The sequence below is a fragment of the Betta splendens genome, chromosome 14 (genome assembly GCF_900634795.4).
Source record: "Betta splendens chromosome 14, fBetSpl5.4, whole genome shotgun sequence".
NCBI classification, from domain to species: Eukaryota; Metazoa; Chordata; class Actinopteri; order Anabantiformes; family Osphronemidae; genus Betta; species Betta splendens.
The window spans coordinates 3,532,695-3,550,934 of NC_040894.2; the positions used below are offsets into that span (position 1 = coordinate 3,532,695).

Sequence of the window (18,240 nt, forward strand, 5' to 3'; positions counted from 1 at the left end):
GGAAAACACGCAGGATCAATTTGTCATGTGTCACTTTCGAGCACTTGTGTGCAACCCGTTTCATTACGCGGCGGTGTTTGGGTGCTGCAGTAGGTTCAAGGATGCGATGGAGACGACAGCGGCGGCTGATGCACACGCACCTTTAGACAACCACCATTTAACGTGGGCCTTGTTTACATGCAGCCTCCGTGTTCCTCGAGGTGTGTGTTTTAAGGCGTCAGCTAATTCATCAGAAAAGTCCCTAATGAGGGTTCACTGGCTGGGTGGAAATGAGCAGGGGACGTGGTTCAGCCAGGACAAGACCTGTTACAAGGTTAATGGTTTCAGAGGGTATGAAAGCCAATTACAAACACAGGTATTTGCTGTAGAAGACTATTCCACCTCCAACCTTTCTGTGCTAATGACCTGTCAGTCAGGTCAGGCTCTTCGTCCCCCGCTCTTCGTCCCCAGCTCTTCGTCCCCCGCTCTTCGTCCCTGGCTCTTCGCCCCTGGCTCTTCATCCCTCCGCTCTTCATCCCTGGCTCTTCGTCCCGGCTCTTCGTCTTCGTCTCTTCATCTTCGTCTTCTGCTCTTCGTCTTCGGCTCTTCGTCTTCGGCTCTTCGTCTTCGGCTCTTTGTCTTTGGCTCTTCGTCCTCGGCTCTTCGTCCCTGGCTCTTCGTCCCCGGCTCTTCATCTTCGGCTCTTCGTTCCCGGCTCTTCGTCTCCGGCTCTTTGTTCCCAGCTCTTCGTCTTCGGCTCTTCATCCTCGGCTCTTTGTCCCCGGCTCTTCATTCCTTGGTCTTCGTCTCCGGCTCTTCGTCCCCAGCTCTTCGTCCCCGAGGTGAAGCCGGGGTTAGATTCATTATTTGAACAGCTATCTGGCTTGATGAATGAGCAGTATTAGCCGTGCTCCACGCAGGCTGGAGCCGTAGCATGCACAATGCACACAGTAACGCACGGGTCCACCCACAGCGACGGACGCGGTCAAGAAGATGAAGAGAGCTGCTCGGAAATATATGCGGGAGCAGAAAATAAAGGCGAAGCTGCCAGACACACAGGAGCAGGCACAGATATTTTTACTCTGTCCTCTTCATGCATTAAGGTGAATTTGAAGGTTGTTATAGAAACTGCACAGTTATGTGTAACTATACACTGTGACACTGGCAAAACCTGGATTGGTCGGTAACAGAAGGAACATGAAATATCATCTCTGCACGGCTTAAGTCCAACCATCTGTGATTTAATGAATTTAAATGGCTCTGAATAAACACTACTGTAGCTGCTGTGTCTTTGCAGGCATTTAACTCTTTTGCATGTGCAGCATAGGTTTGGATGTTTGTTTTAGCCTCATTATATTGTACAGGAGCTCATAATGATGTGTGTCTGTCTGTGGGTTGACTTCAGACAAAAGCATGTTATAAAATGGCTTCAGGCATATGATGTAGTCTTTATGCATGTGTGTGCGTATGTGTGTTATAATAGAGTCACAGGTTTGATGCAGCCACTGGGAGCATTTATATCTAAGGAGGGAGAATGTGAGAAACAGACTGCAAGGGTGATTAAGACATTATTTCACACTGTACTATGAAAAACACAAAAGCAACATCACCTTTCACTCTGCTTTAATATCATACATCATATAATTTATGGAGAAACTCAGGTAGATCCAGAGGATTTGCTCACGCGGCTTCATTAAGGTGCAGCAGTGGGAGGAAACACTTTGTCTAGATAATGATGCTGCGCATCCACGGCCGGGCTTTGGTTAAAGCGTGCACCCCAGGAGGTTCAGGAACACACGGCCAATTAGTATAATGCATGAAGGAAGCTGTGGTGCAACACGCACAAGTCCCACCAAGCGCTCTGCCAGACATTCAGCATCGTCACTGCACATAATGGATGTGAAGCCTGTCGCGACCGGCCCAGAAGCTCCGTGGCTGATTTCCATGACCGATCAAACAACGCTGGTCAGACGAGAGAGCAGGTTTATTAATAGACTCTGTTTTACAACCTTCTGCTCACAGAAATCCAACATTCTTGTGTAGCTGAAGAACAAGGCGGCTTCTCTTACCTCAGCTGGGTCATTATAAACCTTTAGGTCCCACAGTGTAATGTGGGGCCATTTACTGGAAGTTAAGCATTTGCTGTTTTGGCTGCTTAGCAACCACACGTCCAACATGTTGCTTTACCTGTTATGTGGCTGTAACCAACGGTAACTCAGGTTTTCTTTTTTGATAGTTTATTTTTATTTCGTTAATGTACATTAAGATTATTATTTAATACTTCAATCGTTTGTCCCTATAAATATGTTGCATTGCAGCTTTTATTACATGTGACGTTGTCATGGAAATAAATATTAATGCTGGTTATAAATACATTTTCAGTGTTTTCTGCAGCATATGAAGGTTTTGCATGGTGTGGGATGAAGGCTGGATCCTCTCCCAGTGCTGCTGTCCTGACAAACACGACCCAGTTGATTAACCTGAGTTGTATCACAAACGTTAGCGTGCTGTGCAGACGTTGATCCAGCGCCGGTGCCGTGGTTCGTTCCCCCCAACATTCGTCTCTCGCCCCCATCGCTGGCGGCAGTGACCGTGTTCTCCTTTCATACATCATCTAAGCCTGCGAGCGTCGTCCCTGGTCTGACCGTGCTCTTCATCATGTGTCACCATGGAACCATGAGAGAATCAGTTTCACAAACGGCACAGTAGAACTGCTGAAGGCTTTTTGGGTTTCATTGACAAATAATTTGAAATTCTGGATTTACAGCAGACAGTTATTATTTTATGGCTACTTTACTTTGATAGTTCCTCTTTTTCCAGCGGTATTTAATGAAGTGCAGGAGAAGTTGGGTCTCGCTGCCTGAGTTTTTCTTCCCTTCTGTTGTGGCAGATGAAGAGGAAGGTGACCCAGGAACGAGCCTGATATACATTCATTTTGTGGCGCTCGCTGACCCACGAAGCCCAAAGCAACAGCAATCACGCAAAAGACGCAGGGAAGATTTAAGAGTTGGAGAAGTGGAGAAAATAAACAGGCCGTTAATGGAGCAATCAATTCAAGCATTTCACTCTGACAAATGCAGGTCATTTGGTGCTGTTTACTCCTGGGAGGCTGTCGAACAGGCACCGTTAACTCTGCAGGGTTTCAGGAGCTTTCTGTGCAGAACCTGCTCTTATTCTCAGTCACAGACTTACTTCACTAGTGAAACAGCTACAAGATCCATTTCTGTATGTTGGTCACCATTATTATTTCTGTGGAGGTGATGCTCGCCTGAATCTCCGTGCAGTAGCATCAGATCAGAGGAGACGCAGCAGTGATCCACAGGTTGCACACTGATACACAGCTCAGAGAGGAGAGAAGTGAAGTTATAAATGGAGCCAGCGTTGGTTGGTTTGTCATTTATCTGTTTGACCCCACACGATGCTGGTTGGAGACCACCTTAGAAACAGCTCCCTAGACCTCAGAGCTGCGTCTGCTGGAGTTCACAGCTGTAACACGTCAAATACCCAGTGACAGATGTTTTGAAACAGCGCAGGAGCGAACGACTGACTGACCCATCGATATGCGATCAGCTGTGCCTGCCAGTAATGGAAAGTGCGACCAAGCGCCCGGCCAAGGGGAGAGAGAGAGAGCGAGCGGGCGGGCGAGCGAGTGAGAGAGACAGGGTAATAACTGTTAACTGTGCAGCCAATACTGCTGGCCTGTCCTTTCCTAACTCTGCGCCGATCGATGCCTGGCGCTGGTTCTGTGTGGAGTCACATCCTGGGAGGCGGCGCTGGGCGATTCCAAGGTCAGCGCGCCTTTCATGCGGGGCTATGGGACTCAGCGGAGGTCAGGGAGCCGGCGGTCACGCAGCCGACGGTCCCGCAGCCGACGGTCGCGCAGCCGACGGTCGCGCAGCCGGCGGTCGCGCAGCCGGCGGTCGCGCAGCCGACGGTCGCGCAGCCGGCGGTCGCGCAGCCGACGGTCGCGCAGCCGACGGTCGCGCAGCCGACGGTCGCGCAGCCGACGGTCGCGCAGCCGACGGTCACGCAGTCGGAGGTCACACAACCGGAGGTCACGCAGTTGGAGGTCGCGCAGCCGGAGGCCATGCAGCCGACGGTCGCGCACGGCGGTCCGGCAGCCGCTGCGGCAGGTCGCCGTGCAGGACGCGCCAGGGGAGTTTGGAGGTCACGCAGTCGGAGGTCAAGCAGCAGACGGTCACGCAGTTGGAGGTCACGCAGCGGACGGTCACGCAGCCAACGGTCACGCAGCGGACGGTCACGCAGCCGACGGTCACGCAGCCGACGGTCACGCAGTTGGAGGTCACGCAGCCGGCTGAGATTACAACCTGAGCTCAGCTCTCCATCACAGCGGAGTGACCCTCAGGGGCAGCGGACGACGCCGGAGGTGAGGCTGAGTGCTGGTTGTCAGCCGTGTCTCACTTTGACAGCGGTTACTGTATCAGTCTGTATCTGTAAAGTGTTCGACACCTCCCTGGGGGTTCCACCAGGTGTTCCTCCATAAGCGACTCTCTCCTTTTTCACCGCTGTTTGTTAATGACTCTCTCCATGAGGTGCTCATTCCCTTTTTCTCATAAAGTCTTTTCAGACCAAAGCATTTATTTCATCACATGAAGCCACACTTTTATTATATATATCAAAGGTAAAGCACACATTAGAAATGTACAGTAAAGTCTTTATCTGACAATAATTGAAGCAGCAGACAGATCATACGAGTATATTTCATATGTTCAGTCTCTCCTGTGACAAACTGACCACTCTCTTAGCTGAAACATCCCAGTGGATCCTCGATGACCTCTGAGCCAACATTTGCACCAGAGAACATGGGCTTGCGTTCGGATGCACCGGGCACCATTTTGCAGAAGCGCACATCTGTGCGAGTCTCAGCCCCTCGCTGTGTTTGTGCTGCTTGTGAGGCAGCGTGAGGAGACCAGCGAGAGGGTTCGCGGGAGTGCACAGGCCCTAGGCTCTGCCATCATCATCACAGATCGGAGCAGTTATATTTAGCATGGGTTTGATTTTCCCCCACACAGGTCTCGGCCTTTTGCAGCCACTTTTCAGAGTCCGCAGCGAATCCACGCCAAAGGAAAACACGTTCAGCTGTTTATTGTCTGTGTTCCCATGTTCATTTCAGTTTCCTCACGGAGCAGAAACGGACGATACGCTGTGGAAAATCTGAGGAAATGGACAGAAGCCCGAGGAGGCGATGATGCAAATGCAGGCAAACCCAGAGAGGATGAGTCAACAAACAGGACTGGGGCGGCGAGCGTGACCCGTTCCGTCATTCAGCGTCACGCACAGACGCGTACAAGTCATGTTTCATGCATTTCACACGCGAGCGTCGCTCCGTGGCGTCACGTGTGCAGAGCTCCAGCTCGTCCCCGACGCGTTAATGCAGTCGGATTCCTCCGCGGGACTCGGAGCGAGAGCGAGGCTCAGGGCTGCGTGTGCTGGTGAGCGGCCTAAACTGCCGAGGCAGCTCAAAGCACAGACGGTCTAAAAACAAACAAATCCATCAGAGACGCATCGCTGGCTCCACAGTCTCTCGTCCTCCTTACGTAACGCAGGTCCTGTCACACGCGCTCAGCTTCAGGAGCTGAACCTCCTGCAGGAGCATCGAGGGTCTTGTTACTGACCCAGTTTAATGGGCAGGCAACGGGGACGATGACTGGACGGGGAGGCTGCGTTTGGACCGCCGGCTGCCGGGCGACGGCTGGATCTGAGTCTGAGTAGAAAAACGGAAATCTGCCAACACAAATATGTGAACGAAAACAAATTCCATCTTGTTAAAAAAAGCATGTGAATGCAGTTAGTTTCTGCCGGTTCTGGCCCCCTGATAGAGGAGCGTGTGAACCCAGTGTTTGGCTACGAGCTGAACGAAAACAACATAAAATGGCCCACGTCCTCCGCTCTTCCCTCTGTGTTTGTATCTCAGCTGCAGAGATCAGACAGGACTTTTCATCGAATCATTCAAACCTGATCTGCTTTGTTCTGACCCGGCCGCGTGTCCTGACTGTGCTCTCATGAAGGTGTTTGCTGAAGTCGGGCGGCTGTTTTGCGGCTCCACAGATGGACAGACATTTGATGGGGCCTCGTCTTTTTTTCCATTCCATCTTCCCTGTTTTGATTTTCTCTAACGCGTCCGTATCACTTCTTCGCTGACATCCATCACTTCGCTGTGGTGTGAATGATTGCCTGCTCTGTAATGGCAGCTTGTATTGGCTTATGAAGAAATATTGCCCTGCCACTTCGGGCCTGAATGGCTCGTTGCCCAGCTTAAATGGACAGAACGTCAGCGCCGGCTTTGTTATTTGGCTGCATGTTTCCTGTGTTTAATGAAACATTACCTGTTTACCAGCTACAGTAATTGAGGTAATTCTGTTTGAGTTGAAACTACTGAGTGTTGAATGGCGCGTCATCGTTGCCTTTATGAGCTCCCGGCCCATTAATTGACAGCTCAACGCGTTTAGGTTCTGGCTGGCTGATTTTCAGGCTGTTGCTGCAAACAGGCGTCAACCTATGAAAGATTTATGACTTTATCCATGTTCTAAATATGAGGAGTCGCTGGGAGAGTGAAAGGAGGCGATGTGACGGCTGGTGGAGGAACAGGGAGACAAAGCAGGAGAAATACGCATCATGAGGCACTGAGGATGTTTTCTCCATCAAAGCATAAACAGGTTTCACTGCAAGTACATTTTGAAGAATTTTAGAAATAATATTAAATATTATCTCTATTATTTTTAAAATGTAATCTACATTTTTTTGCCAGATGCATGGTACAAGTTTGGGTCAAAATGGGACACACACACACACACACACACACACACACACACACACACACACACACACACACACACACACACACACACACACACACACACACACACACACACGATGATTGTGCAGCACTTGGTCCGTCCTATGGAAATATCTGACTTGCTTTGGGGAGTGGTGATGCAGTCTGTTGCAAATAGTTCTCTCTAAAAGCTAAAAAACTCTATCTGCTATCGATTACCTGTCAGCCCACGTTAAAGCTCACTGTCACTGGTCACAGTCTGGCCTGGTCGCATGAGCCACACAGACAGACACACAGCAACGCACAGCATTACGCATGAGCTCCGTGCTCCTGCTTCCTCTGATAACATCTCACTATCAGCGCTGCGGAGGAGGAGGAGGAGGAGGAGGGGGAGGAGGAGGGGGAGGAAGAGGAGGAGGAAGAAGGGGAGGAGAGGAGGAGGAGGAGGAGGAGGGGGAGGAGGAGGAGGGGGAGGAAGAGGAGGAGGAAGAAGGGGAGGAGAGGAGGAGGAGGAGGAGGAGGGGAAGGAGGAGGAGGAAGAGGAGCCACATTGTCTTTAGCATCACAGTGATGCTGCTCAGCAGCTTCCAGGTGTTAATAGGTGCAAATGTTTGAGCCTTGATGAGAGTGTTGCTCATTTTTTTATTGCAGCCGTGGGATCATCTCTAGGTCCTTTTCAAAGCAGCATAAAAGCCTAGACAGCAGCACGACGTCACCTGACTGGATCTTCTCGTTCCTGAGCAGAACACGTGAACCGTCCGTGAGCCGTCGAATCAATAACGGAGGCGTGGGTGAAGCAGGGGGTCCCAGAGTTTTAGTCTCAATTGTTTCTGAAGCTGTGGATGAATGTAAAATAATAATATTAATTTGCTGCTACACAATTTGAACTCTCTACAGGGACGGAAACCCTCAGCAGAGGAAAACATAAAACAAGTGGAGATTAATGATTATCTCTGTCGGCTGTTACTGTAGCCGCGCTGGAATAAAAAGTATAAAGCTCACTGTGCAACGAAGCATCAGGGAAGCCATAAACATAAACAAGCCAGACATATGGAACAGATCAAAGCTAATAATACATGATGAAATACTCCGGAGCAAAACACTATAGTGCCGTTATAAGAGAAGACGCAATTCAACAGCTTCTTTATATAAAGGTCCTGAAATGAGCCAATGAAAAGCTGCTAATCCTCCCATGAGGCGGCAGAAGGAACCGGGACGGATGGAACAAACACTGGACCGCAGCCGCCACAGAATTACCATGAATCCTAAGCTTCTCCATCAGAACACATGGAGCCGTGTGTCCTGCAGATCCAGTACAGTACACACACGAGGAGTCCCAAAAAGCCCTGGAAAACAGGAGGGCGTCTGATTTGGAGGATTTGAGCGGCGTCAGACTGGGTCGTCTGGCGCCGCTCCAGTCTGACACCCGGGACACAGGTGGTTAGAAAGCGATCGGTCCAGAGAGCCTGAGCAGAGCGCACGCTTGTGCTTCAGGGTCAGGAGCACGCTAACGAGCAGTTGACATCACACCTGGGGCCACGAGTTGCTGGAAACACGTCCAAGGGTTTGTTCCCGTTCACTCACAGACACCAGATGGTCGAGACACGTCACGTCGGTCAGTGATGGGTCAAAAGTTCACCGCTGGAGCCATCACTTCATCGTCGCGTGGTCGGATTCAATGTTCCTGCTGATTTTTCTAATAACAGATGATTCGAGTCTTCCACAAATAAAAAGATGTGCATGTTATAGTGTCAGAGGATTCTCCACTGTTAAATGTCTGCAAGATAAGGTCTGTACATGATTAAATATACAGTATGTGATGTTAGAGAGAAGCGAGAGTCACTTTGCTTCCACAATAAATAAGCAATTTCAAAATATAGACTTATGTATATACACTACATTCAAGTGAGGACAGAATATGCAAATACAGCGGAGGGAATGTTTTCATCTTTGCTTTGAAGCAGAGTGTTTGTGTTTTATTTGTATTCATATTTTCAGGGGAAACAACAGTTCCTGGACTGTTCACATTAGATGTAGTCGCCACTGGAGCAGATGTGAGCCGTGTTACCTTCACTGTCACGCATGAGACCGACCGCCGCCTTCAGACGCGGACGCGGAACCGCGACCCACTTCAGATGAAGCAGGATCGTCCTCTGCTTCGGGACCGTCCACGTTGGGCCCGTGCGCTCTACAAACTAATTACTGTTGCTCACGTGCACACGTCTCGGTGATTACGTCTGTTTTTCCCCCCGTGAACATATGCGCGTTCATGTGAACGCGCGCGTGGAACCGTCTTTGTGCAGCGTGGACATCTGTGCTCGCTAGCAGCTTTAAATAGAATCCCGGACTGAAGTGACGCGTCCACGTCTCGCGCGCCATCTGCGTATCGGCTTTGCGTCACCCTCAGACGTCGAACGGTGCCGGGTTGACGCGGCGACGCTCCCGCCGTGCGCCGCGCGCGCTCCCACATTGAGATCAGAGGGACTCGTAGAAGAGAAAACCGACCGGACAGACGACGGGCCGTGTCGCAGTCAGAGAGCGCTTCATGTGTGACGTCATAGTGCTGTCACGCGCGGTGAGGGTTTGTAACATCTGAGGCCGAAGCAGCCGAAGGAGCGGCGTCATTCACTCACACCGTCTTCTCTGCCTTCAGTTGACTTGATTCTTTAGGTCCAGGCTCACGTTGGGTCAGAGCTGAATTGAGGTTTGAAAGTGTGGCCTTATTTGATCAACTCAGTCCATTTAAACTTTTTTTGTTGCTCAAAACTTTGCGAATGTTCTGCAACTTTTTTTAAATTGCTTCGTGTGCTTCGGTTTTATATATCACACGAGCACTTCCGGTACGTGCGTGTCACGTGACCTGGCGTAAAAACGCAACAGGTGATCGGAGTGACGCGGTTTCACGCACAGTGGCGTAAATCAAACGCACCTTGCGTAGACCCGCGGCCTGTTTAAACGCTCGTCGCCTTCTCTGCGCGTTTGGCGTCGCGTCGAGACGGATCCATTCAGTTTCTCCAGTTTTATTTTAATGGATGAGTCAACGCAGACGCCGCAGATCCGCGTCTGGCCTCAGAAGCCGCAGTGAGTGTTCTCTGGCGCTAATTGCGCTAATTGCGCACCGTGTTGTTGCGTCCTGTTGTCGTGTCTGGAGGCCGTGAGGCAGCAGGCGGCCGCTGCGAGGAGAAGCCGAGCGGTTGATTCTTCGCTTACGGAGCTGCATTAGTTGTTCGATAAACAATGCCGCCTTTTTGGAAATGACGCGTGAGTGGCTGTCGTTTGCGCAGCGCGTGGACCCGAGAGACACCACGTCCACTCCGCAGCTGAAGCGTCCTCCCTGCTGCTTTGCAGACTGTTTATTTTATGACGAGGGTGCGGTAGATGTCATGGGCTGAATGTCAATCTTTGCACACTCCAAATGAAACGTGCTCATCAGAGCTGAATACACATGCAGACTACAGTGTATGTATACATACTGTACCTATGGATGAATGACTCAGGACTGTTTGGGCCCTCTGGTCATGTCTGTAGAGATGCTGAGCATAAGCAATAACCTCTACAGACCATTTCCCTGCTTTGATTAGTTGAGGCTTTGCACAAAGAAGCCAATTCCTGATCCTCAATCTTTTTTTATAATAAGGATGGAGGGTTTTATATTTTCCACTCTACTCTTCCGGTAGTCGCGTGCGTCCACGGTAAAGTGCCGCGGGTCAGCGCCGCGGGTCAGCGCCGCGAGCTCGCTGCTGATCCGTGTGCGACGCTTCGCTGCCGGCACAAATCTGCCATCAACATGTAACATGGGAGGAAATGTCACATATGAACATTTCTGGCAAGGACACGATGACGCGTGACGCTCAGTGCTTCTGCGGAACCGGCTGCTGATAGAAGTGTGAGCATCAAATAAAGGCAGTTATGTTAATACATGTCACGCACGGATGCCTCATAAGCAGCCAGTCTCTGATGCAGAAGCACAGAAGCTGCTGGTTCGTTTGCCAAGAACAACGGTGGGAGCTGGTGTTTAGTGTCACGGTTCATATTCTGAGGTCTGAAATAATGTTGGTGTTTTAAACCGCTGGTTTGCAGCCCACCAGAACCGGGCCTCACCCCGGTGTCGATGCTGTTTGGCTGCAGAGCGGAGAAAGCTGAGCGGCTGCAGAGGAAGCAGGGTTTGTTTGTTTGTTGGTTGTTTCTTTGTTTGTTGGTTTGTTTGTTTGTTTGTTTGTTTGTTTCTTTGTTTGTTGGTTTGTTGTTTCTTTGTTTGTTGGTTTCCTTGTTTGTTTGCTTGTTTGTTTCCTTGTTTGTTTGTTGTTTGTTTGTTGGTTTCCTTGTTGGTTTCTTTGTTTTGTTTGTTTGTTTGTTTTGTTTGTTTGTTTGTTGGTTGGTTGGTTTCCTTGTTGGTTTGCTGGTTTGTTTGTTGGTTTGTTGCTCTGGCGCTTTCATTCTACATGTTTCACACAGCACCGCTCTGCTCATCGTCGATAAGCCTGAGTCTGTGTAGTAATGTTTCCCTTCTTTTACAGGCACATATGGACGAGCGCTCGTAACGAACGCCTTCGCGCTCCACATGAAACAGAACGACGCCGTGGAGCTGAGCCCACGCGCTGCACGGGGGGTGCGGCGTGGGCTCTGCGCTGGCTTCAGTCAGAGGAAGCCGACCCGCTGCACCGGATCAGAACCACCGTCGTAGCTGCTTCATTCAGCTAAAGGGAACAGCGGGAAACACATGAAGCCTGTTCTCATCCTGTTTGTCTTCTTCCACAGATGCAGTTTTCACCAGACACCGGTTCTCATACAATGAGATGCTGCATTAAGTCCTTTAGGTAAATGGAGCCCACGCTCTGATTATCCTCAGATTTACTTCTGGGGCTTTGAGAACTCGGGTCTATACGTACTGCACATGGTGAAGGCGAACAGAATGCGGTTTACGGGAAACGCTGCAAACCGTCTCTTTAAGCCCGAGGCTCCGGTTCCAGCAGCTCAAAGAAACACCATTAAATCCTGAGGTGAGCTTTGAACTGGGGCAAAATGGGCTCATTGGAGAAAACGGAGCCTCGCGTACATTTACTGAAAATCAATCTGCAGCCTGTTCCCATCGTGCAAAACGATGAAGGGGAACAGAGGCCGACTGCAAAATGATTCTAGGGAACCAGTCTCAGGTTTGATTCATGAAGCTTCAATATGAAGGTGAGGCGTCGCTGAGCGTCTCCCTGTGGATCGGCCAGTATCTGCTTGGACCTGTGACTTCTTGACTGATCAACGGGACAAAGGAGCTGCTGCTCGTTCTCGCTGCCAATTAGCGCCATGATGCCCGTTAGTTTCCCTCCAGCTCCTGTAATTGGATCTCAATTGGAAAACATGGCGCCCGTTTCTCTTCCTCCTCTGCTTCCAACTGAGCGCGGATCCGTTGTTTATACAGCGGTTTAGCGGCTTTGCACCACTTTACTGGGATTTGCTGAATTCATGTCGTGCTGCAGCTGTTGGAGTTGCTAGAGTGTAAAATTGCTCAGAGTGGATTAGTTTGCACCGGACACCTCATTAAACTCTGCACTAGCTCACCTCTGAATATGATTCTCCTACAAGACGGATGGAAGTAACACAAATGAAGTGGATTTAAAGAAACAAAGACCGCAGGAATCCGCTGGATCAGTACAGGTCCTGTTTGTTTGGACGCTGCTCTCGTCAGCCGCCTGTGGAGCCTTTAGGAGAGGGGACGTTCTGCTTCCAGGCTCTGGCAGATCAGCTCCCGTTCCTCAAACTTCCTCTAAGTCTCACACTGACTCCTCGCTGAGCAGAGCTCTGCAGGAAGCGCATCCACGTAACAATGGGGACCTGCTCACCAAAGGCAGCCTTTTGTAATGAAGAGGATCGGGAGCCATGAATAACTGCCGTGACTGATGGTGTGGGTGCAGAGTTGATCTGCAGGAGTTGGAGCGCGTCTGTTATTTTGCCCGCGCTTTATTTCCTCTCCTCTACGAATAATATTAAACCCTCAGTGTCTCTGCAGACGTCTGGCCGCTCGTTCTTTGTCACCGTTTGTTCTGCTCTGATAAAAGTCTGTGTCCCGGTTGCTTTGCAGAGCGCTGATAGCGCAGCGAGACCGAGCAACAATTATATTTGCATATTATTCTCACGGTGGAGAGTGCAGATACAAATAATTAGTTTAATCGCCTTTCTTTTCTTGCCTGTGCAGAAATGCTGAGCCTCCTTTTTGCCGGGATGAAGATTCTGGTGGTTTAAGCTGCGACAGCTCTGCGATTGTCAGACTCTTCATCACGTCTCTACTTCTTCACCTTCCCTTGTTTAACGCGTCACCTGCTGGTCTTCTGTCGCTCCGGCCGTCTCCCGTCTATTCTCGGTCGTCTTCTCTCGTGTTGTAGAGTTTTTCTACTTGCTGAGTGAACACGTTTTGCAGCACGCGTTCTCCTGCTTTTACGGTTCCTCCCTCATCACCTTTTGTTCGTCTCGATGAACTCCTTCATTGTCCGACTCACGAGGAGTGATGTAATCTTAAGTCATAAAGTGCCAGTGAACCATTTAGTTCTATTATATCATTAACTTTTTTAATGTTTAGTTATTTGAAGCGGTGATTAAGACCTAATTTGATTCATTTTTTATTCTAAATGACACAAAAGCAGCAGAGATTTCAGGCTTCTAGATGTGTCTGACATCTGAAGCATACTGAATGACTTCGCAGGAATTATTGATGGCCTCATAAAATGCCTCCCACTGATATTTTGCAGCATAACCCAGATGAAGGGGGACTTTGAGACCGCGCCACTGGTTCATTCAGCTGTTTTCATGTATCAGTAGCGTGTAGTTGGCTGTGGACCGACATCAAAAACAGGAAAAAAAGCATCATTAGACAGAGAAAAAGTTGGTTTATTAGATATTGGACATTTTGAGCCTGTTGGATGATGCGCGATAGAGGCAGACGCTGTGTCTTTTATTTGTAGTTTGTGTGTGTGTGACCCGCTGTGATCAGATCCCTTTACGTTTGGGCATAAACCAAACAGAATCTGTGGCAATGTTTGAAGATGTTTCCCGAGGTCAGTGTTTGGTCAGAGCAGGGAGCTGATGGGGGATGGACGGACTGTCGCACTGTGTTAGCGAGAGAATGGGCTCCAAGTGGTCGGAAGGAAAAAAGAAAAGGAGCGGAAAATGAACAAGCCGAGTGTCGACTGATTGTACATTTCTCAAAGCAGAATGTCTGGACCGTCGCCGCGTTCTGTTCCATCCACGATGCGTCACTGGCTAAAAATTGGCCATGACTTTAAAAATAGCAGCGTCAGTGAGCATCAGCTTCAACCCAGCAACCTCGCGACCTTAAAGTAATCTGTGGAAGGAGGCTCTCTGGAGATAAACAGCACTCTGTGGAGCTCCGAACAGGCAGCGCTTTAACAGGACGAGCCTCCGCCGGCCGTGAACGGAGCCAAGGTCCGAACGTCTGCGTTCATTCATTCCACAGTCAGAGCCCAGATGTTTGTGTAGCTTTAGGATACTGGTGGAATGTCCGTTTGCAGATGATGATTGGATCAGGTGCGTTTCCTGCACGGATTCCTCCTTTTTCTCAAGCAGTGACGTCGTGTATGGGAACGTTTTGACAGGAATCCTGCAGCGTATGGAAAGTTTGCATCAGTGAGTGTGATGCTAAATGTGAGAACAGTGTCATCATCCAAAGCCACATTCGTATTTGTTTTTGCTAAAAAGATGTTGAGGCTGCAAGTCTTCCCATTCTCTGCTAAATCATTTTTACACCTGTGATTCGGGTTAAAACAATAATTGTTTGTTTCTTCCTCATTTACTCTAATGCATAATTAAATGGAACCAGTCTACTGAGTTTGTGTTGAGCTTTGTCTTTGAAATGCTCCCGTTCATTAACTACAGTACATTTACTATATTTAAGTGACTTAAATGATTTATGTTCTGTCTGGAACCCTGGAAAAGTGAAAGCGAACCTTTTATCTTCAAGTTCGTCCTGGTTAGAAATGCGTGTTTGTGTTGGCAGCTCGTCTGTCTAGGCTTTTTGCCAGAGCGTCAAGGTTGCATCACACAAACTACAAACATGTCGAACGCACAACAGCAAAGTCTGGAGCACCAGAGCCGGAGGAGTTTTGACCCACACTGGAAACGCCTGGCTCAGTGTTCGAGCGACGGCTGGACCGCGACGGAGCCGCTGTTCAACCCGTTTCAAGGTGACACAACCTGAGGTGGTCACGACGCTGCAGCTCCACAGTCGGTCCATCATTTTTCCCCTTTTTGTGAAGTGGTTTTCGTGTGAGCGTCTCCTTCTGAGCTCAGCTCCGTGTGAAATGATCTATAGCTGCCGTTAATCAGGACTCGCGTTGATGGTGGCGGTGACCTTCATGTGCTCTTACGGCGCTGGCAGCTTCTCTGGGCTGCGTCTCAGTCACTGAATGGACCCACGTGTGCGTGCTGCTCATTTTAAATGACTCCCACGTCGTAAATCATCCGGCAACAACAACTTCCTGTTTCACATATGGATCTGTGAGGCGATACCGGCGTTCACCTTTGCATTCTGAACAACGGCTCACTTTTCAGCTGACGCGGTGGAACGTGGTGCTTCTCCTTCACTGTCCTTCATCAGGTGCATCCCATCATAAGCAGCCCCTTAGAGTCTGACTGATGCTGGACAGTTTTTCTAGCTCAAACTAGAAAAACCGCTCTGGTTTGTTTTTAATCTAGATCCCGGGCTCTCGTCTCTGAGGCGGAACCAGAGGCTCCCGTGAGCACAAAGCCATTAGTCAGCTGATAGAAGGGAGGTCTGAGCTTCCAGGCCTGCAGGTCTGTCAGAGCTGCTGCTGCTGCTCGCTCCTTCTGTCTGCAGCTCGTCGTCCTGGGAGAAGCCTCACCTGCAGGCTGAGGCCGAGCGTCCTCATTTGCATCATTTACATGGGAGGCACTTCTTTGATCTGTGAGCGGGCGCTGCTCTAAAGCTCGCTGACGACTCTATATTTGCTGTGAACCCTGGTGAGCTCGCGCTTCTCTGCGTTGACTTCCTTCTGTTATGCAGACGTGCGGTCACGTTAACCCGCTGGCGCCGTGGGCCTGAGGAGTGCTCGTCTGTGTGTCAGCGGTGATGGACCGGTGACGGCGGCGGCGGCGTGGCTGCAGACCGCAGGAGGCCGTGCAAAAACACCAGAGAGGGAGTGAAAACCAAGTTTGAACACTACAGCTGGAGACGTGAACTTTTGTTTATTAGCTTTGGTAATGAGCCACCGCCGGGTCCAAAGTGGCAAAGAGGCCGTTGTCAAGTGCTCATGAAAAAAGCATCAGCTCAACACGAGCGCGTCCGGACGATGCATTCAGGTTCACCGCATGCTGAGACTGGACAGTAAAAGGCCCATTACAGCAGCGCTATCAGCAGAAGCCAGCAGCGCGTCCTCATTAGACGCGTTTGTGGGCTGCATTCGGGAAAAAACAGTGGGATTAAACAGGTTTGTAGCTCGAAAACACAGATTTGTGATCCCCAGAGCTTTTCTGGAGGAAAACCCTGAACTGTGATGACTGTGTTCAAACACAAGCTTTATTTAATGTGAGGTTCATGCAGTAGCTCAGCAGTGAGGAGCATTTGCTGTGTCCATGAACATCATTTTAAGTTCTGATATTCATTAGACTTGTAACGTGTCTGCAAACAATTCCCACTTATTTTAGTGTCTCTTCAAGATTTAAACATGAGAAATATACTTCTGTTTCTATTACAAAAGCTCTTTGCTTTTTTATATCTCCTTTTTTCTGAGCATCTCTAAAGTTTTAATGTTGCTGTCTTTTAAAACAACTTGAATCTTTTTAAAGCACATCTTTCTGCTTGTACCCGGGTTTTTGTGGCAGAGCTCATTATCCTTGAGAGAGAGAAGTGACTCATGGCCAGTTCCTTGCATTGCTGTGATACGAGAGGCCGTTATCAGTCCCTGTTGGACGGAGACGGAGGAGTCTCTCCGTTTGTCTGGGTCATTAATGAGACTGCAGCGAAGCCGCCATTCATCTGCGATTCAGCCGCTCGGAGCCGCACGACGCGAGCGCTGGAGGCAGAGCCGCTGTCTGAGGTTAAGGTGATGATCAGGGTCATCAGTATCACCCTCCTGCAAAGTCCAGCATCAACCAGTGAAGCCTCTTCACAGGGCGCTTTGAAACAGATCCATTTTCATTTATTGCGACCTAAAGTGTGACAGAATCGATGGAAAACAATGGGAACGCTGCAGATCTTCTCAGACCCAATCTATAGTGTCAATATTGCACTGCACATATAGCCATGCATGTATAAACAAAAGCATCACTGAGGCTATTTGAGCCCGAGCGTTGTGGCAGAGTCTGATATCGAAGATCTCTAAATGGACAATTCAACGTATTGGTAGAATGAACGGTTGCTGCTTCTGACCTCACTTGACCTCACTGTCGCCACAGCGCCTTTTGATTGACACCGAGCAGCAAAGTAGTGATTTAATGAACTGCCCCCTGTTTTTCTTGCTGTGATTAAATACATTGTTGCCTTCAAACAGCTGAAGTGGAACAAAAAGCTGGAGTGTGTTGAGGAAAGCTGGAGAGTGGGATGAATGCTGATGTGCGGGTGGTCGTCAAAATTCAGTATTTGGAGCCAACGTGTCTTCAGACTTGTTTAAAAATTGTTGGTGCAGCATCTAATCAATATTATATAATATGTATGTTTTTTAAAGGACAACTGTGTCGACCTGTATTGACATTTTGTTTAATTGCAGAGTTCATCGGGTCCAGTGTGCTATTAGAGGCTCGTGGAGAAGCTGTAGCTCTACAGTAGCTTGAACTAGCTTCATCATCTATAAAAATCACCCATGCAGCTCCCTGAACTTCTCTTTCTATAAACCGGGGATTAATCTCCTCCAATAAATCCCTCCGTGACGGGCTGGGAAGACGTGTCAGACCGATCATGTGTCCTCAGAGCAGGATATCAAAGGCACCGACGCGTTTGAAGAGCGAGAGCAATTACGGATAATAGGCGATGTGGGAGCCGGCTGCTGAATGGGGCACCAGCTGCTAATAAACAAGTCATCAGGGCTCAGATGTCGGTGGCCACGGGTGAAATTATTACAAAAGAAATGTCCTGACCAATGCCTTAGTGCTGTTGCTTCTATGGCATCCAAGCTCCAGGAGGCTGTGAACCTGAGTGGAACCTCTCGCGCCTCCCGCTGGGCGCTGGGACGAGCTGGTGGGTTTGTTCGCGGCCCCTGCTCCGTTTCTGCTCCATTAGCGCTGGTCTAATCTATCAGCCGCAGCTGTGAATGGAGGCGGTACCTGTCACCGCCGCCGAGAAGATGGGGAGGTGTTTGTTTGCGTCTCTGCTGCCGTGTGTGTGTGTGTGCGTGCGTGTGTGTGTGTGTGTGTGTGTGTGTGTGTGTGTGTGTGTGTGTGTGTGTGTGTGTGTGTGTGTGTGTGTGTTGGGGGAAACGGGGAGACGGAAGCAAAGCTGCATGTGT

General features: G+C 49.5%; 2 long non-coding RNA genes across 3 annotated transcripts; one reads left to right on the forward strand and one right to left on the reverse strand.

Moving 5' to 3' along the window:
* Positions 1 to 1,585: 1,585 nt before the first annotated feature.
* LOC129605111 (uncharacterized) lies at positions 1,586 to 2,178 on the reverse strand. The gene is made up of 2 exons (XR_008696640.1): positions 2,049 to 2,178; positions 1,586 to 1,941 (listed from the first exon to the last, which is right to left on the reverse strand). It is a non-coding gene; the product is annotated as an uncharacterized LOC129605111 (long non-coding RNA).
* A 7,178-nt stretch (positions 2,179 to 9,356) lies between these two features.
* On the forward strand, positions 9,357 to 14,608 carry LOC114870091 (uncharacterized). 2 transcript variants are annotated; one of them, XR_008696697.1, is made up of 4 exons: positions 9,368 to 9,856; positions 10,856 to 10,938; positions 11,293 to 11,592; positions 12,963 to 14,608. It is a non-coding gene; the product is annotated as an uncharacterized LOC114870091 (long non-coding RNA). The 2 variants fall into 2 exon arrangements; XR_003788260.3 differs by having other exon boundaries at positions 9,357 to 9,856; positions 11,293 to 14,608.
* Positions 14,609 to 18,240: the final 3,632 nt, after the last annotated feature.